The following is a 24,570-nucleotide window of genomic DNA, read 5'->3' as shown; positions in this document are numbered from 1 at the left end:
AATTCATGGAAACAACATCACACAAGACCTCATCTTCATATCTCCCAATTAAAATGACACAAGTACTTGCTCTATGACTTTTAACTCTTCATCTTCATTTAATCCTTGCAAAACATATGGACTGGGATGTTTGGATGTTATAAGCCCCAACTTCTCAACCATGTATGTGCTTGCAAGATTTGCACAACTTCCACTATTAATGGCTATAAGGCATACTTTATCATTCACAAGAAAATGAGTATGAAATGTATTCCTCCTTTGCTGTCTGTATTCCATTCGAAAGATGGGAGAATTGTTAGTGAAAAATTATTAATTGAATAAGATGAAAGGACCTTACCAATAATCACTCACAAATCCTCACGATCACTCCAAAAAAATGATGATGCTCCACTCAACGCTCGTGTTTGCACTATGGAATATAAATTGGCTTTTTCAATTCCCCTTTTGATCTCACACACTCAATTATCATTTTTCCACTCGTTCCTCTCTTGTAAAGTTCTTAAAAGAACTAACTCGAGACCTTTCAAGTGCTATGGACGTCGGCTGAAAATTTTGTTAGTGTAGAGGAAAAAATAGAAAGGTAGAAAGATTAAATAATGAAGGGTGGTCTTATAAAAGGAAGAAAAAGAAAGAAAGGTTCACTTACTATGCAAAGATACTCACCACCTTCCTAGAAGAAACAATCAATGGTCTTGAAGACTTCTATAGGATCAGTTGGAATGATGATGTTGCTTGTCAGCTTTGGCACTTCTTTGCATTTTGCTTTCTTTGTTTCCTTTCTCTAGTTTTTCTTCACTTGGAATCCCTTGTTGATGTTGGGATTAACTTGCTGATTTTTTTTTTTGCACTTCTCTTTTTTATTTTCTTTTTATTGAATGGTAAGATGTTGCTTTGATTGTTCTTGTAGTAATCCACCTTAGATCTGATTAACATATGATACAGTTCAACCTAGCCTCATTTGGATGGATGGTGAAGTCAAGATTGTACCTTTGATTGTTTCGATCTAGGAAAGCAACAAGGATCCTGCACAAACAAGAAAGCTAAAAAAATAGTTAAATGAAAGTAATGAAATGGAAAGATAAATATGGCAGAGGAAAATATATATAAGTTGGTGATATGTTTAAAGGAAATGATGAAGTATGGTAATGGAAATAGAATGAAGGTGATGGATATGAATATGAAAAGTAGTATCTCAAAGAAGACTCAAAGAAGAACCAATGTTAAAGAACAAAGACCCAGACTTTATATTACTTCTTTAAGGGATGGTAAACAAGGACTTTGACCCACTATCTATAAAGATATAGGAACCAGAAGTATAAGGGTGACATAGATAGGGATTACACCACAAGCATAAGCTTGATAAGTCGATAAAGTTCACTTAAGAACTAAAGAGAGAAACTCTCACAAATATTTGATTAAACAAAGTGAATTGCTTTTACAAATAAAATGGAAAGCTATTTATAGGCCTAAGAGATGTCTAGGATGCACATAAAAGATTTAATGATTGAACATTCATGGAAGAATGTTCATCCTTAAGTAGATACAATGTACGTCCCCTATGCAAGTTCATGGACTAATAAAATAAATGAATGTTCATCCATTTAAGTGAATACATCTTCATTGCTGAATTCATCCTCTCTTGATGTGAACATGTTGGTTCATTTCCTTGCATGAATTTGGAGGAATGTTTCATTGTATGTTCGGCCCCCTTTGGAATGCATGCACCAAGTGTGAACGTGACTCATAGGCTCCCTTCATGCACTTGGATTTGGTGAATCAGTTTGAAAATAATGCATCCATCTCCCTTGAATGTGAACAAGTCCTTTAACCTCCTTGTATGATTGTACACGCCATAAATGGATTCATGAAGGTGGAAATGCATCAGGTGTGAACATGGCTCTTCATTTGGTTGTAAATCCCGTACTTATTTCCAGCTTGCACTGTCTTCAGTAATCTGGTCATATATTGAGCTCCCAATATTGGATTGATATAATTCGAAGTGGTTTGGAAATCTAAGAGATAGGGGATTAAATGTTAAGAAGACTTCATCACCCAAATATGCTTGGAACATGTTCAAAAATGGCGATATCTATGAGTGACGTGAATTTGTCCATTGGATTGCCTTGAATGTACCTTGTACTAAATACAAAATGTATATAAGTTACAATGCTCAAGGTAATGAATAATTAATAAGTAATATTCTAATGTAACACATGATGCCATGGCTAATATAATAGTGTAATTTATATGATAACATAAGTAAGGAATGTGTAACATATGCATGAAACAAGCTAATTAAAGATGTGACATGCATGAATATCATATAGGATGCAAACATAGGACAATATATGAATATTCAAGCATAGTTTAGAATTTCAAATCATGCTTATAACACATATAAGGAAAAAATGAGTAAATAAGTAATAAAATATGGAAGAACTCCCTTAGAATCATATTGTAAGAACTTTAAAGTTGTGAGCATGTTTTGTTTGAACTTGATGGTCGGTAGGATCACATCACAATCACTCAATAATTGTTTTGTATACGTGACGAAAGAAAAATTTATCACAATAATAGTGAAGCAATACATGGTCACCTATTAGCAGTATAAATGACATTTATACATAATATCACTTTATAATTGATACTCAATGACAACTAGTTACGTCATTAAATTATATAAAATTTTGTTATTAACAATTCACATTGTCACGAATAATACATTAAAATCAATCTATATGTGACAAAATAGATATTGTCACATTTTCAGTGACGTAATACAACATTACCTAATAGTATTATGAATGACACTTATGCATAACGTCATTTTATAACTTATATTGCATGACATTTAGTTACACCACTAAATTATATAATATTTTTATTAATAATTTATATCGTCACGAATACTAGAATAAAATCAACCTATATGTTACGAAAGAGATATTGTCAAATTTTTAGTGACATAATATAATGTTATGTAATAGTATTTTGAATGATGAATATGCATAATGTCACCTTATACAATTTTTATAATATAGTGACAAAATAAACATTGTCACCATAATATGACAATATGTATTAAAATTTATATGAATATTTCACTAGAAAACATAATAATGTCATTTTTATAAATATAAAAACACTTAAATGTTCAAAGAGAATAAAAATAATATGACCATAATATGACTTGTGAAATAACTTTTTGTGAGAATCTCAATCCAAATCTTGTGCCGACTACGAGTCTGTTGATGACGAGTTTATGGTATCATTTGAAGCTACAAAAATAATTAGCACGTTAATTGTCATAGTTAAAATTATATAATTATTTTATTTATTTAAAATATTGTTTACCTGAAAATTGAAGTGAGGGCACAAGAATTCCGACAGCTAACAGAGTAGATCTCATAATCTCCATTTGAGTTTGATGAAACCATCTCAACTCTATAAAATATTAAATTATGTAAAAATGAAACTACTTTAGGTTAGAATAAAGAGACCCTAAAACTAAAACCATAGCAAATACAACTATGTAAAAATGCTAAAGTAAATATTAAAATAAAAATGACGAACCCATCTAAACTATACAAAAAAATCAATTATATTTAACAGTAAAATAAAATATTAAAAAGATATACCAATTACCTGGATATTGAAATTGATGAACCGCTTCTAGTACTATAATATGGTGCAAAATAAAAAAAATATGCAACATGATATTATTGAGAAACAAGAAGACGGAATATATAAAAGTAAAGTGAAAAGAAAAATGGATAGTAAACCTCAAATAACTTTGATTATAGGGCATGTAAAGTCCATTTTTCTTTACAATAAGAGCTAATAACATAAGCTTTTAAAGGGCGAACAATATCATCAGGGCAGCAGAGCATGAGAAATATGATGGATCCTTTCCATGAGATATTTTAAAGAACCTTTGATTAAGAGCTGTAGAAACATGGACTCTACAAGCATGTCCCTATACATTCATCAATCGGAATACAAGTTATAGCAATTATAATGTAACTAAGGAGAGTGGAAAAAATATAAGTAAAAGGGGTATGAGATTGTATGTTATTAACTATCAGAACATAACTAGACAAAAGTTAACCACCATTATTGTTATCGAATGATAAAAACATGGAACTAATGAAATACATCATATAGAGGTGTCAAAATCATATGCATGAGATAGTTTTGAAGTGGGAATAAAAAAGCAATGATGATAAAGTTGGTAATTTTACTTTATTTTGAGAACACAAAGTTCTTAAACTTCTCACCAGCAAAAATAGTGTACTATATCTTCACATCATGTCGTCTGGTGATGTAACTTTCCGATTGTAGCAGTTTGGTGTTGTATTCATGGAAAAACTGTAAGAATATAACATGATACAATCCAAACTAGCTCTAATTTTCTCCATTACTTTATCACACCATGGATGTTATTCAAAGCTATTTCTAATGGAGTTCTTCCAAACTCTCTCTTATATTATATCATTCATACATTCATGACATGGCAACATGATTAATCATTTATTTGTTAGCTCATTTTCATTCATTTCAGCACCTAAGTCATATACATTTTCTCACATATAGTATATGATGATATACATAGCTCATGTCATGTATTCATAGCTCACAAGACCATGAGCATGCACGACAACAAGGTAATTACCTCATACAAGCTCAATGCCATTGAATTACCTCGTTTTTTTTTACATGTAGGTACATTAGAGCATGGCACATGTTGGGACAGCTTGGTAGAGTATTTGGATGTCATATTTAGCTCAGAAACAGCTCTCAAATATCATGGAAGCTCTTGGAACACTAAGGAAAGCTCAACTTAGCTGGAGGAGCTAGCATGTACCTGAACTTAACTGAGGAAGCTTTGGACCAAAGTGCTAAAAAGTGGACTAAAGGTAGTTGGAAGTAGCTGGGAGAGCAGCTGAGGAGCTGAGAAGAACAAAGCTAACTAGCTTGAGTTCATCAAGTTATAGCTCACCTAGTTATCTACCAAGACAGTCACCTAGCTTACCTTGAAGCTAGTTCATCTCTAGGCCCATGGACTTCAAGACATCATCCTATGGTTGCAACCTCACAAAACATTGTGAGAAGACCCATGCACATTCAAGGAGCCTGCCATGTGCATCATTCAAGCATGTGCACTCCATGTGACATCAAATTGGCGCCAAATAGCAAGGGATGCTTCCTATTCGGCCAAAGACTCTTTTCTCTTCATTTTGGCGCCCAAATAACTTCCAAATGCATTCAAATCGAACCAACAAATAACCATTCGGCCAAGAGCATGTATCTTCATTTAAATCATGTATTTTCATTAAAAAAAATCATGTATTTTCAAAGGGGTTTCAACATTTACCGAACCATCAAGTGTTTATTCGGCCTAAACCCTTTGAAAACTATAAATAGGCCATCATATTTCATTTGTAATCAGACCTTTTTTTATTAATATAAGTGAGATTATTCTCTTTCTTAAGTTGTGGTAATTTTATCGACATATCAAGTATTTTAATACTTGTGGCGTCAACCCCTTTCCCCTTTATACTTCTGGTTCCTAGTTCTTATAATTAGTGGGTCAAAGTCCTTTATACCACCCCTTAAAGAAGGAATATAAAGTTGTGTCTTTGCTCTCTATATCATTGGTTCTTCTTTGAGACTTCTTTAAGATACTACCTCAAGACCATCCCTTTGTTTCACAAACTATAAACCATAGCCATATCAACCATCTTCTACTTCTATCAATGATTATTTAAATATCCTACGTATTCACTCATACGTTTACCACCCTTAACCATCTGTTTTGAGCCATTCACTTATGCAGTTATTTTTATTCCTTCCTAGATCCACAATCAATTGATAAGGTAAAAGTGCCTTACGTCAAGCGGTAATGAGAGCTTTGGTGGAAGAAGCAACGTACAATAACAACAACAACAACAATACCAAAAAAAGTGCAAGTGAAAGAAAATAAAAAAATCAGCAAAGAAAAGTCAAGCACTCCAAAAGAAGAAAAGTTAAGCACTAAAAAAGAAGAAAAAGAAAAAAAGAAGAAAGAAAGAAAGTTGAAGCACTCATCAACAATTCTCATCACTAAATTATTCAAGTAAGCCTTTTAAATTGATTGTGGTGATAGAAGGTTGTGAAGTAACTTGTGTAAGTAAATTTTGTTCTCTTCTTTCTATTTTCTAAGCCACCCTTTCATTATATTTTGTTTTTCCATTCCTACTAACCCTTTTACAGCTGACACCAAACAAGTAAAAATTTACATGATACGGTCTTGAGTAAAGTCCTCTAGAACTTGGGACAAGAGAATCGAGAGGAAAATGGCTTGAGCGTGTGTGAGATCAGAAGAGGACAAGTAAAAGCCATTAAAGTCCTAGAGTGAAAAACGAGCGGATTGAGTGATATTCAAGTTTCCTTGGAGTGACTCGTGAGGCTTTGTGAGAGTATATTCTGGTAAGGTCCTACACACATTTCGTTTTTCCTTATTTGCTAACATGTCTTTTCTATCCAACATCTTTGTAGTCAAAAGGACTTTGAACATTCAAAATCAAGAAGATGAACAAAGAGAGAATATCTTTCATACAAGATGTCACGTGGGAGATAAAGTTTGTGTGGTGATCATTGATGGAGGAAGTTGTACAAACGTAGCAAGTACTCACATGGTGGAAAAGTTGGGTCTCAAGACTTCCAAGCATCCTCATCCATACAAACTTCAGTGGCTCAACTATATGGGTGAAGCCAAGGTAACCAAACAAGTTGTTGTACCTTTCTCAATTGGAAGATACAATGATGAAGTCTTTGTGATGTGGTGCCCATAAGTGCAAGCCACCTTATACTAGGGCTTCCTTAGCAGTTTGAAAAGAAGGCTACCTATGACGGATTTTCTAACAAGTATTCTTTCCAATATCAAGGAAAGAAAATTATATTGGTGTCTATGCTTCCAAGTCAAGTCCATGAATGCCAAGTGACCCTTAAGTCACATATAGAAGAATGGGAGAAAATAAAGGCCATAAAAAGAAGCTTTGAAGAAGAACGTTTTAGGGAGACAAGAATAATTGGAAATGAATTTGTTGAAGTTGAAAAGGATGTTTTGCAAGTAGTGGAGCAAATTGAAAGTGGAAAATTTGAAAAAGACGAGTGTAGAGAAGAGAAGCAGAGTGAAGGAAATTTTACCTAACAAATCTTCTTCTACTATTTCTTTTTCCTTGCAGGATATTCAAAGAGACATATCTTTTCAAGTAGAAAATTCAATAAACATGTCTTTTGAAGAACCAATATGTGTGACCTTTGGTAATCTACAAGACATGTCCTTTGACATTCCAACAGTTATGCCACTTGAAGTGCCACAAGTTGTGATCATTTAGGCTTCAAGTACATTACAACTATTGAAGAGATTTCAGTAACCAATGGAGTTTTCCATCATCAAGCAACCAATTCCCATTAAACATCCACCCTGGTTTTCTATTTCCTTTCACTTTGTTAATAGTTTTTCATTTACTAACTTTGATTCATTTTACAGCAATTTGATTAGTATAAGTGGAGTTATCCAATCAATCTATGATGATAAGATCATTTGTCTTTTTGAGTTTGATTGGTACATCAAATTCAGCCACTACGATGGTGTGAAGCAAACAATGTCCACCTTTTTAATGGCCATCATCTGGAAGAGCACAAAGCTTAAAGTTGTTGACTTTATCCACTTGCTTGAAGGAGATCAAAAGTCAAATTTCTTCACCAACCATCATGATGATTCAAGGAGTAAGAGTGAAAAGATACAATGTTTTGAAAGGATACAACATTTGGAGAACAAGGCATAATTTTTTGTTCAAAGGATATGTGATGGTGTCGAAACATTGTGTCATCCCAATAAAGGAGGCGAAGTTACTAGATTTGAAGCCAAGAGGTCGAACAATTCGTGTGAATCATCTATTGGAGGAAAGCATAAGGATTCAATCCTTCCTACATCAAGAAAGTCTTTCAATGAGAAACTACTTCAATTTGAGGACAAATCGCCCAAAAGAAGGGGAGGATGATACGATCCAAACTAGCTCCAATTTCTCCATTACTTTATCACACCATGGATGTTATTCAAAGTTGTTTCTGAGGGAGTTCTTTCATACCCTCTCTTATATTATATCATTCATACATTCATGACATGAAAAATGATTAATCATTCATTTGTTAGCTCATTTTCATTCATTTCAGCACCTAAGTCATATATTTTCTCACATATAGTTTATGTTCATATACATAGCTCATGTCATGTATTCATAGCTCACAAGACCATGATCATGCACAACAACAAGGTAATTAGCTCATACAAGCTCAATGCCATTGAATTACCTCATTTTTTTACACATGTAGGTACATTGGAGCATGGCACATGTTGGGACAGCTTGGTGGAGTATTTGGATGTCATATTCAGCTCACAAACAGCTCAGAAATATCATGGCAGCTCTTGGAACACTAAGGAAAGCTCAACTTAGCTGGAGGAGCTAGCATGTAGCTGAACTTAACTAGGAGAGCTTGGACCAAAGTGTTAAAAACTTGACTATAGGTAGCTAGAAGTAGCTAGGAGAGTAGCTGAGGAACTAGAAGAACAAAGCTAACTAGCTTGAGTTCATCAAGTTATAGTTCACCTAGTTAGCTACCAAGACAGTCACCTAGCTTACCTTGAAGCTAGTTCATCTCTAGGCTGCCCATGGACTTCAAGACATCATCCTATGGTTGCAACCTCACCAAAACATTGTAAGAACACCCATTTACATTCAAGGATTCCATGTGCATCATTCAAGCATGTGCACTCCATGTGACATCAAATTGGTGCCAAAACACCAAGGGATGCTTCCTATTCGGCCAAAGACTCTTTCCTCTTCATTTTGGTGCCCAAATAACTTCCAAATGCATTCAAATCTTCCTTAGGGTCGAACCAACACATAATCATTCGGCCATGAGCATGTATCTTCATTTAAATCATGTATTTTCATAAAAATTAATGTATTTTCAAAGGGGTTTCAACATTTGCCGAACCATCAAGTGTTTATTCGCCTAAACCCTTTGAAAACTATAAATAGGCCATCATATTTCATTTGTAATCAGACCATTTTTATTAATATAAGTGAGATTATTCTCTTTCTTAAGTTGTGTAATTTTATCGACATATCAAGTATTTTAATACTTGTGGCGTCAACCCCTTTCCCCTTGATACTTCTGGTTCCTAGTTCTTATAACTAGTGGGTCACAGTCCTTTATACCACCCTTTAAAGAAGCAATATAAGTCTGGGTCTTTGCTCTCTATATCATTGGTTCTTCTTCGAGTCTTCTTTAAGATACTACCTCACGACCATCCCTTTGTTTCATCAACCATAAACCATAGCCATATCAACCATCTTCCGCTTCTATCAATCATTATTTAAATATCCTACCTATTCACCCATACGTTTACCACCCTTAACCATCTGTTTTGAGCCATTCACTTATGCAGGTTATTTTGCTTCCTTCCTAGATCACAATCAATTGATAAGGTACAAGTGCCTTACATCAAGCGGTAATGAGAGCTTTGGTGGAAGAAGCAACGTGCAACAACAACAACAACAACAAAAATACTAAAAAAAGTGCAAGGGAAAGAAAATAAAAAAATCAGCAAAGAAAAGTCAAGCACTCCAAAAGAACAAAAGTCAAGCACTCAAAAAGAAGAAAAAAAAAGAAGAAAGAAAGAAAGTTGAAGCACTCATCAACAATTCCCATCACCAAGCCATTCAAGGAAGCCTTTTAAATTGATTGTGGTGATAGAAGGTTGTGAAGTGACTTGTGTAAGTAACTTTTGTTCTCTTCTTTCTATTTTCTAAGCCACCCTTTCGTTATATTTTGTTTTTCCATTCCTACTAACCCTTTTGCAGCCGACGCCAAACAAGTAAGAATTTACATGATACGGTCTTGAGTAAAGTCCTCTAGAACTTGGGACAAGAGAATCGAGAGGAAAAAGGCTTGACTGTGTATGAGATCAGAAGAGGACAACTAAAAGCCATTAAAGTCCTAGAGTGCAAACACGAGCGGATTGAGTGATATTCAAGTTTCTTTGGAGTGACTCGTGAGGCTTTGTGAGAGTATATTCTGGTAAGGTTGATACGATCCAAACTAGCTCCAATTTTCTCCATGACTTAATCACAACATGGATGTTTTTCATTACTGATTCTAAGGGAGTTCTTTCTTACCCTATCTTATATTCTATCATTTATACATTCTATTCTAACATAAGCATGCATTCACATGTTAGTATAAATTATCATATTATTATTTCCATCCATTTAAGCATGATTCATTACATTCATGAAATGGCAGCATGCTTAATCATTCATTTGTTAGCTCATATGCATTCATTTTAGCTCCTAGGTCTTACACATTAGCTTACATATGTTATATCATTATGTACTTAGCTCATGACATTAATTCATAGCTTATATCACTCAAACACCTTACGACAACATGCATTTTACCTTAAAGGAGCTCACACATTACTTAATTTGTTTGGTTGTTGATTCCTATAGGTGAAACACAAAGCAAGGTATATTATGGTAGCTTGGTTAGCTAAAAGGACAAGCATATCAGCTCACACTAGCTCATGAACATTATGGCAGCTCATTTCATCACATAAGGAGCTTAAACTTAGCTGGAGGATCTAACATATAGCTGAACTTAGCTGAAGGAGAGCTTTGGACCAAATTGTTGAAAAGTGGACTAGAGGTAGTGGAAGTAGCTGGGAGAGTAGCTGAGGAGCTGAAAAGACCAAAGCTAACTATCTGAGTTCATCAAGCTATAACTCACCTAGTTAGCTACCAAGACACTCATCTAGCTTACCTTGAAGCTAGTTCATCTCTACGCTACCCAATGGATGTTATGTCATCTACATACACGTTAGAAGCTAAATTCACGCCTAGTTGTTGCCTATCTTCATTCCATGGACTTCAAGACATCATCCTATGGTTACAACCTCATCAAAGCATAGCAAGAAGACCCATGTGCATTCATGTAGGCTGCCATGTGCATCATTCAAGCATGTGCACTCCATGTGACATCAAATTGGTGCCAAAACACCAAGGGATGCTTCCTATTCGGCCAAAGACTTTATCCTCTTCATTTTGGCCCAAATAACTTCCAAATGCATTCAAATCATCCTTAGGGCTGAACCATATATTACCATTCGGCCAAGAGCATGTATTTTCATTAAAGTCTTGTTTTTTCATTAAAAATCATGTCATTTTAGGAAGGTACAAGGGCTGGCCGAACCAACATATACCTATTCGGCCAAGTCCCTTCAAAAACTATAAATAGGCCATTATATTTCATTTGTAATCACACCTTTTATTTTAATTGAAGTGAGATTTTTCTCTTTCTTAAGTCCTGGTGACTTTTTATCGACTTATCAAGTATTTTATACTTGTGGCGTCAACCCTTTTCTTTTATCTTGATACTTCTGGTTCCTAGTTCATATAACTAGTGGGTCAAAGTACTTATCACCACCCCTTGAAGAAACAATATAAAGATTGGGTATTTGCTATCTATAGCATTGGTTCTTCTTTGAGCATTCTTCAAGATATTATCCTCACAACCATCCTTTTTTGTTTCATCACCATAACCATAACCATTTCAATCATCTTCCGCTCCCATCTCTCATTTATTAAATAGCCTACCTATTAAACCATACGTTTACCACCCTTACCCATTCTGTTTTTGAGCCATTCACTTGTGCAGGTTGTTTTGCTTCCTTCCTAGATCCACAATCAAACGAGAAGGTAGAATTACTATACATCAAGCGGTAATCAGAGCTTTGGTGGAAGAAAGCAACGTGCAACAAAACAACAACAAAAATACAAAACGAAGTGCAAGTGAAGTGCAAAGTCAAAGAAATCAAGAAAAAAAATTTAGAAAAGGAATTAAGCACTCCAAAAGAAAAATCCAGCACTCAAAAAGAAGAAAAGAAAAGAAAAGAAAGAAGTTAAAGCAGTCATCAACAATTATCATCACCAAGCAAGTCAAGTAAGCCGTTTAAATTGATTGTGGTGATAGAAGGTTATGAAGTGACTTGTGTAAGTAACCCCTTTTGTTCTTTTCTTTCTGTTTCTAAGCCACTGTTTCATTATATTTTGTTTTCCATTCCTACTAACCCTTTTGCAGCCGACGCTAAACAAGTAAAATTTACTTGATATAGTCTTGAGTAAAGTTCTCTAGAACTTGAGACAAGAGAATCGAGAGGAAAAAGCTGGAGAGTGTGTGAGATCAGAAGAGGACAAGTAAAAGCCATTAAGTCCTAGAGTTGTAAACACGAGTGGATTGAGTGACATTCAAGTTTGCCTTTGAGTGACTCATGAAGCTTTGTGAGAGTATATTCTGGTAAGGTCCTACACACTTTTCGTTTTTCCTTACTTGCTAACATGTCTCTTCCATCCAAAATCTTTTTAGTCAAAAGGACTTTGAACATTCAAAGTCAAGAAGATGAACAAAGAGAGAATATATTCCATACAAGATGTCACGTGGGAGATAAAGTTTGTGTGGTGATCATTGATGGATGAAGTTGTAAAAACGTAGCAAGTACTCACATGGTGGAAAAGTTGGGTCTCAAGACTTCCAAGCATCCTCATCCTTACAAACTTCAGTGGCTCAACGATGTGGGTGAAGCCAAGGTAACCAAACAAGTTGTTATACCTTTCTCAATTGGGAGATACAATGATGAAGTCCTTTGTGACGTGGTTCCCATGAGTGCAAGTCACATTATATTAGGACGTCCTTAGCAATTTGACAAGAAGGCTACTCACGATGGATTTTCTAATAAGTATTCATTCCAACACCAAGGGAGGAAAATCATATTAGCACCGATGCTTCCAAGCCAAGTCCATGAATGCCAAGTGACCCTTAAGTCACGCATAGAAGAATGGGAGAAAGCTAAAGCCATGAATAAAGTTTAAAGATAATTTTTGCATGAGAAAAGAGTGGAGAGAGTTGAAAATGAACAAAATGAAATGATTGAATATGAGACCAAAGAGGAAAAGGAAAATGAGGGTGAAGAACATATTTTATCTAATCCTACTCCTACTCTTTCTTTTGACATGCAGGATAATTCAATAGACATGTCACTTCAAGTTGAAGATTCAAGAAACATGTCTTTTGAAGAATCAATAAACGTGACTTTTGGTGATCCACAAGACATGTCCTTTGACATTTCAAATGATGCACCTCTTGAAATTCGAAAGAATATGCCAATTGAAGTACCAAGAGTTGATATCATTCATGCTCCAAGTACATTGCACATATTGAAGAGATTTCAGCAACAAATGGAATTTTTCATCATCAAGCAACCAACACCCATTAAACATCCTCCATGGTTTGCTATTTCCATTCATATTGTTAATAGTTTGTCATTTACTAACTTTGATTTGTTTTGCAGCAACTTGAACTTGTTTCATCCTTATGGTGAAATACTACCAACCATAAAGGTAATCATTCGGAGAGGCACAAAGGTGAAAGGAAATGATCTTTTAAATCAGCACCAAGGAGTTATTATCTTCACCAAACGATATGTCTCTCCCGTTCAAAGGACATATGATGGTTCCCAAACATTCTGTCCTCCCATAAAAGGACGTGAATTTACCAGAATTGAAGCCAAGAGTTTTAACATTTCGTGTGAAGCATTTATTGGAGGAAAACATAAGGATTCAATCCTTCCAACATCAAGAAGGTCTTTAATGAGAAACTGCTTCGATTTGAGGACAAATCGCCTAAAAGAAGGGGAGGATGATACGATCCAAACTAGCTCCAATTTTCTCCATGACTTAATCACAACATGGATGTTTTTCATTGCTGATTCTAAGGGAGTTCTTTCTTACCCTATCTTATATTCTATCATTTATACATTCTATTCTAACATAAGCATGCATTCACATGTTAGTATAAATTATCATATTATTATTTCCATCCATTTAAGCATGATTCATTACATTCATGAAATGGCAGTATGCTTAATCATTCATTTGTTAGCTCATATGCATTCATTTTAGCTCCTAGGTCTTACACATTAGCTTACATATGTTATATCATTATGTACTTAGCTCATGACATTAATTCATAGCTTATATCACTCAAACACCTTACGACAACATGTATTTTACCTTAAATGAGCTCACACATTACTTAATTTGTTTGTTTGTTGATTTCTATAGGTGAAACACAAAGCAAGGCATATTATGGTAGCTTGGTTAGCTAAAAGGACAAGCATAGCAGCTCACACTAGCTCATGAACATTATGGAAACTCATTTCATCACATAAGGAGCTTAAACTTAGCTGGAGGAGCTAACATGTAGCTGAACTTAGCTGGAGGAGGGCTTTGGACCAAATTGTTGAAAAGTGGACTAGAGGTAGCTGGAACTAGCTGGGAGAGTAGTTAAGGAGCTGAAAAGACCAAAGCTAACTAGCTTGAGTTCATCAAGCTATAACTCACCTAGTTAGCTACCAAGACACTCATCTAGCTTACCTTGAATCTAGTTCATCTCTACGTTGCCCGATGGATGTCATGTCATCTAGATACACGTTGGAAGCTAAATTCACGCCTAGTTGTTGCCTATCTTCATTCCATGGACTTCAAGACATCATCCTATGGTTGCAACCTCATCAAAGCATAGCAAGAAGACCCATGTGCATTCATATAGGCTACCATGTGCATCATTCAAGCATGTGCACTCCATGTGACATCAAATTGGAACCAAAACACCAAGGGATGCTTCCTATTCGGCCAAAGACTTTATCCTCTTCATTTTGGCGCCCAAATAATTTCCAAATGCATTCAAATCATCCTTAGGGACGAACCAACACATAACCATTCGGCCAAGAGCATGTATTTTCATTAAAGTCTTGTTTTTTCATTAAAATCATGTCATTTTAGGAAGGTACAAGTGCTGGCCGAACCAACATGTACCTATTCGGCCAAGTCCCTTCAAAAACTATAAATAGGCCATTATATTTCATTGTAATCAAACCTTTTATTTTAATTGAAGTGAGATTTTTCTCTTTCTTAAGTCCTGGTGACTTTTTATCGACTTATCAAGTATTTTATACTTGTGGCGTCAACCCTCTTCTTTCATCTTGATACTTCTGGTTCCTAGTTCATATAACTAGTAGGTCAAAGTACTTATCACCACCCCTTGAAGAAACAATATAAAGATTGGGTCTTTGCTCTCTATAGCATTGGTTCTTCTTTGAGCATTCTTCAAGATACTATCCTCACAACCATCCTTTTTTGTTTCATCACCATAACCATAACCATTTCAATCATCTTCCGCTCCCATCTCTCATTTATTAAATAGCCTACCAATTAAACCATACGTTTACCACCCTTACCCATTATGTTTTTGAGCCATTCACTTGTGCAGGTTGTTTTGCTTCCTTCCTATATCTACAATCAAACGAGAAGGTAGAATTACCTTACATCAAAGGTCCTACACACATTTCGTATTTCGTTATTTGCTAACATGTCTCTTCCATCCAACATCTTTTTAGTCAAAAGGACTTTGAACATTCAAAGTCAAGAAGATGAACAAAGAGAGAATATATTCCATACAAGATGTCACGTGGGAGATAAAGTTTGTGTGGTGATCATTGATGGATGAAGTTGTACAAACGTAGCAAGTACTCACATGGTGGAAAAGCTGGGTCTCAAGACTTCCAAGCATCCTAATCCATACAAACTTCAGTGGCTCAACTATGTGGGTGAAGCCAAGGTAACCCAACAAGTTGTTGTACCTTTCTCAATTGGAAGATACAATGATGAAGTCCTATGTGATGTGGTGCCCATGAGTGCAAGCCACCTTATACTAGGACGTCCTTGGCAGTTTGACAAGAAGGCTACCTATGACGGATTTTCTAACAAGTATTCTTTCCATTATCAAGGAAAGAAAATTATATTGGCGTCTATGCTTCCAAGTCAAGTCCATGAATGCCAAGTGACCCTTAAGTCACGCATAGAAGAATGGGAGAAAATAAAGGCCATAAAAAGAAGCTTTGAAGAAGAACGTTTTGAGGAGACAAGAATAATTGGAAATGAATTTGTTGAAGTTGAAAATGATGTTTTGCAAGTAGTGGATCAATTTGAAAGTGGAAATTTTGAAAAGGATGAGTGTAGAGAAGAGAAGCAGAGTGAAGGACAAATTTTACCTAACAAATCTTCTTCTACTATTTCTTTTTCTTTGCAGGATATTCAAAGAGACATATCTTTTCAAGTAGAAAATTCAAGAAACATGTCTTTTGAAGAACCAATATGTGTGACCTTTGGTAATCCACAAGACATGTCCTTTGACATTCCAACAGTTATGCCACTTGAAGTGCCACAAGTTGTGATCATTTAGGCTTCAAGTACATTACAACTATTGAAGAGATTTCAGCAACCAATGGAGTTTTCCATCATAAAGCAACCAATTCCCATTAAACATCCACCTTGGTTTGCTATTTCCATTCACCTTGTTAATAGTTTTTCATTTACTAACTTTGATTCATTTTGCAGCAATTTGATTAGTATAAGTGGTGTTATCCAATCAATCAATGATGACAAAATCATTTGTCTTTTTGAGTTTGATTGGTACATCAAATTCAGCCACTACGATGGTGTAAAGCAAACAATGTCCACCTTTTTAATGACCATCATCTGGAAGAGCACAAAGCTTAAAGTTGTTGACTTTATCCACTTGCTTGAAGGAGATCAAAAGTTAAATTTCTTCACCAACCAACATGTGATTCAAGGAGTAAGAGTGAAAAGATACAATGTTTTGAAAGGATACAACATTTGGAGTACAAGACACAATTTTCTATTTAAAGGATATGTGATGGTGTCCAAACATTGAGTCATCCCAATAAAGGAGGCAAAGTTACCAGATTTGAAGCCAAGAGGTTGAACAATTTGTGTGAATCATCTATTGGAGGAAAGCATAAGGATTCAATCCTTCCTACATCAAGAAAGTCTTCAATGAGAAACTACTTAATTTGAGGACAAATCGCCTAAAAGAAGGGGAGGATGATACGATCCAAACTAGCTCCAATTTCTCCATTACTTTATCACACTATGGATGTTATTCAAAGTTATTTCTAAGGGAGTTATTCCTTACCCTCTCTTATATTATATCATTCATACATTCATGACATGGCAACATGCTTAATCATTTAGTTGTTAGCTCATTTGCCTTCATTTCAGCACCTAAGTCATATACATTATCTCACATATAGTATATGATGATATACATAGCTCATGTCATGCATTCATAGCTCACAAGACCATGATCATGCACGGAAACAAGGTACATTTGCCTTGTTTTCTTTGCACATGTAGGTACATTGGAGCATGGAACACGTTGGATAACTTGGTAGAGTATTTGGACTTCATATGCAGCTCACAAACATCTCACAAATATCATGGCAGCTCTTGGAACACTAAGGAAGCTCAACTTAGCTGGAGGAGCTAGCATGTAGCTGAACTTAACTGGAGGAGAGCTTTGGACCAAAGCACTAAAAAGTGGACTAAAGGTAGCTGGAAGTAGCTGAGGAGATGAGAAGAACAAAGCTAACTAGCTTGAGTTATCCAAGTTATAGCTCACCTAGTTAGCTACCAAGACAGTCACCTAGCTTACCTTGAAGCTAGTTCATCTCTAGGTTACGCATGGACTTCAAGACATCATCATATGGTTGCTACCTAATCAAAACACTGCAAGAAGACCCATGTGCATTCAAGTAGGCTGCCATGTGCTCATTCAAGCATGTGTACTCCATGTGGCATCAAATTGGCGCCAAAACACCAAGGGATGCTTCCTATTCGGCCAAAGACTCTTTCCTCTTCGTTTTGGCACCCAAATAACTTCCAAATGCATTCAATTCTTCCTTAGGGCCTAACCAATACATAACCATTCGGCCAAGAGGGCATTTATCTTCATTTAAATAATTTATTTTCATCAAAATTCATGTATTTTCAAAGGGGTTTCAACCTTGGTCAAACCATCTAGTGCTTATTAGGCCTAAACCCTTTGAAAACTATAAATAAGCCATCATATTTCATTTGTAATCAGACCTTTTTTTTAATATAAGTGAGATTATTCTCTTTTTTAAGTCCTGGTGACTTTTATCGACTTATCAAGTATTTTAATACTTGTGGCATCAACCCCTTTCCCCTTGATACTTCTGGTTCCTAGTTCTTATAACTAGTGGGTCAAAGTCTTTTATTCCACCCCTTAAAGAAGTAATATAAAGTTTGGGTATTTGCTCTCTATATCATTGGTTCTTCTTTGAGTCTTCTTTAAGATACCTCACGTCCATCCCTTTGTTTCATCAACCATAAACCATAGCCATATCAACCATCTTCCGCTTCCATCAATCATTATTTAAATAGCCTACCTATTCACCCTGTTTACCACCCTTAACCATCTGTTTTGAGCCATTCACTTATGCAGGTTGTTTTGCTTCCTTCCTAGATCCACAATCAATTGATAAGGTACAAGTGCCTTGCATCATAACATTTTCATCAAATATTTTAATGTCTCTTTCCATCTTTATGTTATACTGTAAGAAACATAACATTTTCATCAGAGATTTAAATGGTTCTTTCCAACTTCTGAACATGTTCTTATAATACTCACTATGATTATACATGGATATATACTCATTTATGTGTGTATGGAATCGAGAACTTTACCCAGTCATAATTTGTATAAAGGAATTCAGCCACAGTTGATTTATGCCTTGTCAAAAGCTCCTACACATATGTTTGTGTGTCACTCAGGAGTTCATGCTTATGATTTTTTTCGCACAAACTAAAACACACACAAAAGAAAAAGAAGAAAATTGTACTCAACTTTAAAAGTGGCTTGAACATTTGATGCTATCTCAAAATTTAGATTATGTAGATACTGAAAGAACTTCTTCATGTGGTCTGATTTCAATACATACTTGTAATATCAACCCACCAAAATCATCAATTTTAAGATTATTTTCCCCAATAAACTGAGGGAATTATGAGCAGTATAATTATATATGCAACTAAGCAGCCATGGGTTTAATTTCTATAGTCTGTGCTAATTTGCCTGGTCCCAATTGAGTGTCGGACATTGTTCGATCCTTTTAATTCTTAGCAGATAATGGATTATGAAAAAATTGGCAGCAAATCAGTATCGAAGAGCATAATTAATCAAGTTAATTGATATGTTTGATCTTCGTCACCACAAATTATGCTCAAGTTTTTTATATAACATTTCAGTTTAATTACTAAAAGTAACCATTTGGTGAAGCATTTTGTCAAACACTTTGAAAACAAATCACACATTAACCATTTTTTATGTTCTTACCTAGCAACATTCTGATGGCGGATGCACTCCATTAAGATTGAACCATAAGTCAATGCAATATTACCGTCTTCATAACTGATTTCCACACAAGCACGACCGGTTAGAACCCGAAATTTGATTTGATTTATTCATACAATCATTAAGTTTTTTCATGCATTTTGATGCAGCATATACATCGAAAACGAATATTTCAAGAGAGAAAAAATCTTACCCAGGTAACATAGTATTCATGATATCCAAGTTATTTCCCAAATACTCGAAAGCAATTACTTTGGAATTCACCTTTTGTCTTTGTAGATTCGCAATCACATGGGTAATATTTTGACGGGCTTGTAAATCGAATCAAGATCCTCCACTCGATAAATCAAAAGAACTAAAGATTCATATTCAATAGTTATTACATATCTGAATGCTTACCCTATCTGAATGCTTACCCGAAGAATCGGATAACGAAAATTAGCCAAAAAAATAAAACCTTATCTACTCATTTCTTTTCGCGGGTCTCGGTGTTACTGAGGCTGAAAAGAAGAAGCTCATTCAGGTACTGAACTGTCTCTCCCGGTGTCCGAGGTTTGGTTTTGAACAACCCGTTTATTTTTTTCTTAAACCCTCAATCCCTTTATCCCTCTAATAACTAAGTGTTATTATCTCAGATTGTTGTGCCTTTCAAGGCAATGGATGATGTACGGTTGTTAGGGTTTTAAGAGGAGGATGGTTCAATATCGAAGATGCTAAGGAAATAAAAAAGGGTTTAAGGGGTGGGATTTAAAATTTGTAAATTTACGTCATTTGGAAATACAAACGCCACTAAAATGTCGTATAAAAAGAGAGAGATATCAATAAGTGACAAATATTGATTTCGTCATGCTAAAACTATTTTTTGTGACAATAATAAAATGTCATTTTAATGTCTTATAAAATATGACGAATTAAATTGTCACAAATAAAACTTATTCGTGACAAATGTGCAACGTCACTAATTGAATTCAAATCGTCATTATAATAAATTGTCACTAATACTTTTTTTCATTGGAGACGAATTTACAATGTCATTATTTTATCTAAATGTCATTAAAAGGTTTCCCACTAAAAATATTCGTAGGAAGATTTTGGCGCCAAGCATATAGTGATGAAAACCAATTACCATTTTTGAAATTGTCATAAAAATATACCATTAATCAATAAATACGACGAAAAGAAAAAAATATCACATTATAGTATATTTTGCGACGTTATACGCAATGTCATATAGAAATGTCATCACAAATTGACAAATTTGTTGTAGTGGATAAACAAGGGCTAACTCCTAGCCTCGAAGCTTACTATGTCAAAATGTTTATCGCCAGTTTATCAAGCTCAACCAAGCAAGGCATAATTGTTAATCCTGTAAAAAGGTATAATTTAAGCATTTTTACATGGTTTATTAGTTGTTTTAAAGCCCATTTAGCTGCATATAGTTAAATTTAGTCCATTTATTTACATATTGTGGTGCTTGTATTCTTTTAATATTTGTTGTTAAAAATGGAAACAAATTGAAAGAATTTCATCATTTCATTGAATAGAATTAGATAACTTTAAAGAATATACAACTTACATATTTATACAACTCTAACTAATTATATAACTGCATTGTTAGTTAAAAAGGAAAACAAAAAAAAATAACTAACTCTAACTTCTAACACTCCCCTCAAGTTGGTGGGTGAAAATTATCTTTTACCCCCAACTTGGATACAAGATAATCATGCTGTTGTGTCCTTAAAGCCTTTGTGAACACATCAACCAATTGTTCCAAGGAAGATACAAATCCAGTGCTGATATGACCTTCTTGCACCTTCTTTCTCACAAAGTGACAATCTATTTCTATATGCTTTGTGCACTCATGGAAGATTGGATTTGTTGCTATTTGAAGAGCAAATTTGTTATCACAATATAACTTGATTGACTGCTTTTTTAGTCCAAGCTCTTAAGCTAAACCGTTCAACCAGACCAGCTCTGCTAAGGTTACTACCATCTTTTGTACTCAGCTTTTGCAGAAGATTTTTCCACTATATTCTACTTCTTAGAATTCCAAAAAATTAGTGAGTTTCCAAATTTGATACAGAATCTAGAAACATATTTTCTTGTTATGGGACATGCAGCCTTATCCGAGTCACAATATGCCATAAGTTCACAATTGCTTTTTTAATCCATTAAGATTCCTTGACCTAGATTCTTCTTGATGTACCTTACTATCCTAAAATTTGATTGAAAATGGTATTTCTTGGGTTGTTGCAGGAACTGACTAAAATGATGCACAACAAAAGAAATATCTAGTCTAGTATGTGTGAGATATAAGTCTGTCAATTAGTCTTTGAAATATGCTTCTCTCATGTAGTAGTTCATCATTTTCATTACTACATTTTGAATAAACCTCATCATATGTAGTTGAAGTGAGCTTAACATTTATTTCAAGTGGACTTCCTGCTAGTTTTACACCTCTTACCCATGATCTTCAATCAACTCAAAGGCATACTTACGCTAATTAACAAAAATTTCTTCTTTTAACCTTATAACCTCAAATCCTAGTAAGTACTTTAACTCTCCAATGTCTTTCATTTTGAACTTTTTATGCAAAAAACTCTTTAAATCAGTTATCAAAACACTGTCATTTACAGTAATCAGAAGAGCATCTACATAAATCAGTAAAACCTAATATTTTCACCCTTTTTCATTGTAATCAAAGAGTAGTCAAATTTACTTTATTCATAACCAGCATCCAAAAGGGCCTTTATCATTTTTAAATTCCACTACGTAGATGTTTGCTTCAAACCATAAAGTGGTTTTTACAATCTACAAGCCCTATTATCCCCCTGACTATAAAAACCAGGTGGAAGTTCCATGTACACTTCTTTAATTAAATAACTTTGTAAAAAGGCATTATGAACATCAAACTGAAACATATAGCAATTAAAAACAATAATAATGGTAAGAAGAAACATAAAAGTAACCAACTTGATTGCTAGAGAGAATATGTCCAAATAGTCCACCCGACTATAGCCTTTGGTCGTTAAACGAGCCTTAAACATCTCAGTATAACCTTCACCAGTATATTTAATTCTATAAACCGATTTACATCCAATTGGTACTTTTCAGGAGGTAAAGAGATAATTGACCAAGTTTTATTTATTTCGATGGCAAAAATTTCATCTTTCATATCCTACACCAATTCTAGATGTTGAATAGCCCCATGATATGTTTTTGATTCATAATGAATGATGAAGGAAATAAAATATTGTGTAGTGGGAGGAAGATGATTGTAAGAAATAAAATATGAAAGAGGATAAATATCAGCAAAAATAAACTACAGACAAGTCATTTAGCAATTGAGGTTGTTTAGAAACTCTAGCAGATCTTCTAACCAAAACTGGAGCTACTGGAAATATAGAAGACTCTTCCTGTTGTTGATGATTGCCCAGATGTATTTGCTAAGGGTAAAACATTAGGTAAATTTGGTATAGGTGGAGGTATTGGAGAATTAGGTAAAGGTGAATTTGGTAAGGCAGATGAAGAAGAAACAGGTAAAGGTAAATTTGGTAAAGAGTGTGTTGGAACGTCGGCGCACCCCATGACGTAGCAGAAACAAAACTCGACGGTCTCACCAGTTATCCAAGTACGTAAAACCAAAATCAAGAGGAAGGGATCCAAATACTTACAGCGGGTTCCTTGAAAAACAGCAAGGACATCAGCGGCTGATGGTGGTGTTGATCGGTTCGAATCGTAAGCTTCCATGAAATCATGTCTCGACCTCTACTCAATTCACCCTATTGAGAGCAATATTTGTTTTCTCTAAAACTATTTTTGAGAAAAATGGCTAAAGATTATGTGTGTACCAAAAAATGGCTGCTAGACCTAACACATCCTTTTATATCTGAGTTACCCTAATCATATTAGGGATTTTTATTATTTTAAATTAATTAAATGTTATTTAATTAATTGAATTAAATATTTGGGATTATTAAAACATATGTATATCAAACATACATATATTAACTCTAGATATATTTCAGTAATGTACAACAATTGTACATCCTTGCTCATTTAAATCCTAGGGTGTGACCTTGTATGTTCTTGTAACGTTACCAATAATTATTAGAATAATTCTAATATTACATACAATGAGTGACATCTAGCAATATATCATTGTTACCTAAGTTACAGGAAAATATGATTCGACATCTCATCTTGGTGATTAACTCTTTTATGTATTAAATCCTTATGTCCTTTATATCTAGAATAGGCACAAGTCTTGGAATTGTCACATTTGTATAGCCCATCTACTGTTTCTTGATAACTAGAGTAGACTTTAATTAATGAATAGTTTGTGATATCTCATATCAACTTATTCGAGCATGACCATGCGTTTCTAGTCTCACTCAATCAAGTGGCATGTGATATATTTCCTATTATGTATAAAGGACAAATCCTATCTTAATCATACACACCCACTACATATATTGAGATATATTCAATAAAAGTCTTTATAGAGCAACCAGTTATGGAGCTTGTTTAACTACATCAAAACATACAACAATATATGTTGGGATGGTATTGATCTCAAGTCTGAGGACCATACATATAGTCATCACTATAAGAAATGTTATAATTGTCACATAATAATCCAAGACATATGCTCATGGTGGGTTAATCCAATACATTGTTCTTTAACAATGTAATCATGTATCAATTCTGATATCTCTATATCATTGACAACTCTTGTCATCAATCAATAACATGTTAGTCTTAAGCGTATTATTATTGTCCATGCCCATAATAATACTTGACTATGATCTTTAATAATAACAATTATGTCATTATATGGACTTTATTATCTTCCAGTTTATGTTAACACATATATATAACTCAAAATAATAGCGGTAAGGCCTTTATTCAATAAAATGATAAATGAAAGTATTATTGCAATCATCATATGATTGGTCTTTGGGCATACTCTAACAATCTCACACTAACACTAATACCAATTAGTCACATATCTAATACCGAGTGACTGTGTGATGATCATACCTCTGCTGTGTAAGAGGCTTCGTAAAGGGATCAACAATATTGTCATCTGTGTGTACTCTGCATATTTTCATATCTCAATCTATGATTTCTCGAATGAGATGAAAGTACCTAAGAACATGTTTGGAT

General features: G+C 34.5%; 1 pseudogene; it reads right to left on the bottom strand.

The window, feature by feature from the left end:
- Window positions 1-4,293: 4,293 nt before the first annotated feature.
- LOC120215655 lies at window positions 4,294-23,151 on the bottom strand (annotated as a pseudogene).
- Between the last annotated feature and the right edge of the window lie 1,419 nt (window positions 23,152-24,570).

This window comes from Hibiscus syriacus, unplaced genomic scaffold, assembly GCF_006381635.1.
Source record: "Hibiscus syriacus cultivar Baekdansim isolate YM2019G1 unplaced genomic scaffold, ASM638163v2 tig00110151_pilon, whole genome shotgun sequence".
In the NCBI taxonomy this organism is placed as follows: Eukaryota; Viridiplantae; Streptophyta; class Magnoliopsida; order Malvales; family Malvaceae; genus Hibiscus; species Hibiscus syriacus.
The sequence above is the reverse complement of the archived record's forward strand: the minus strand, read 5'-3'. Positions and strand labels throughout refer to the sequence as shown.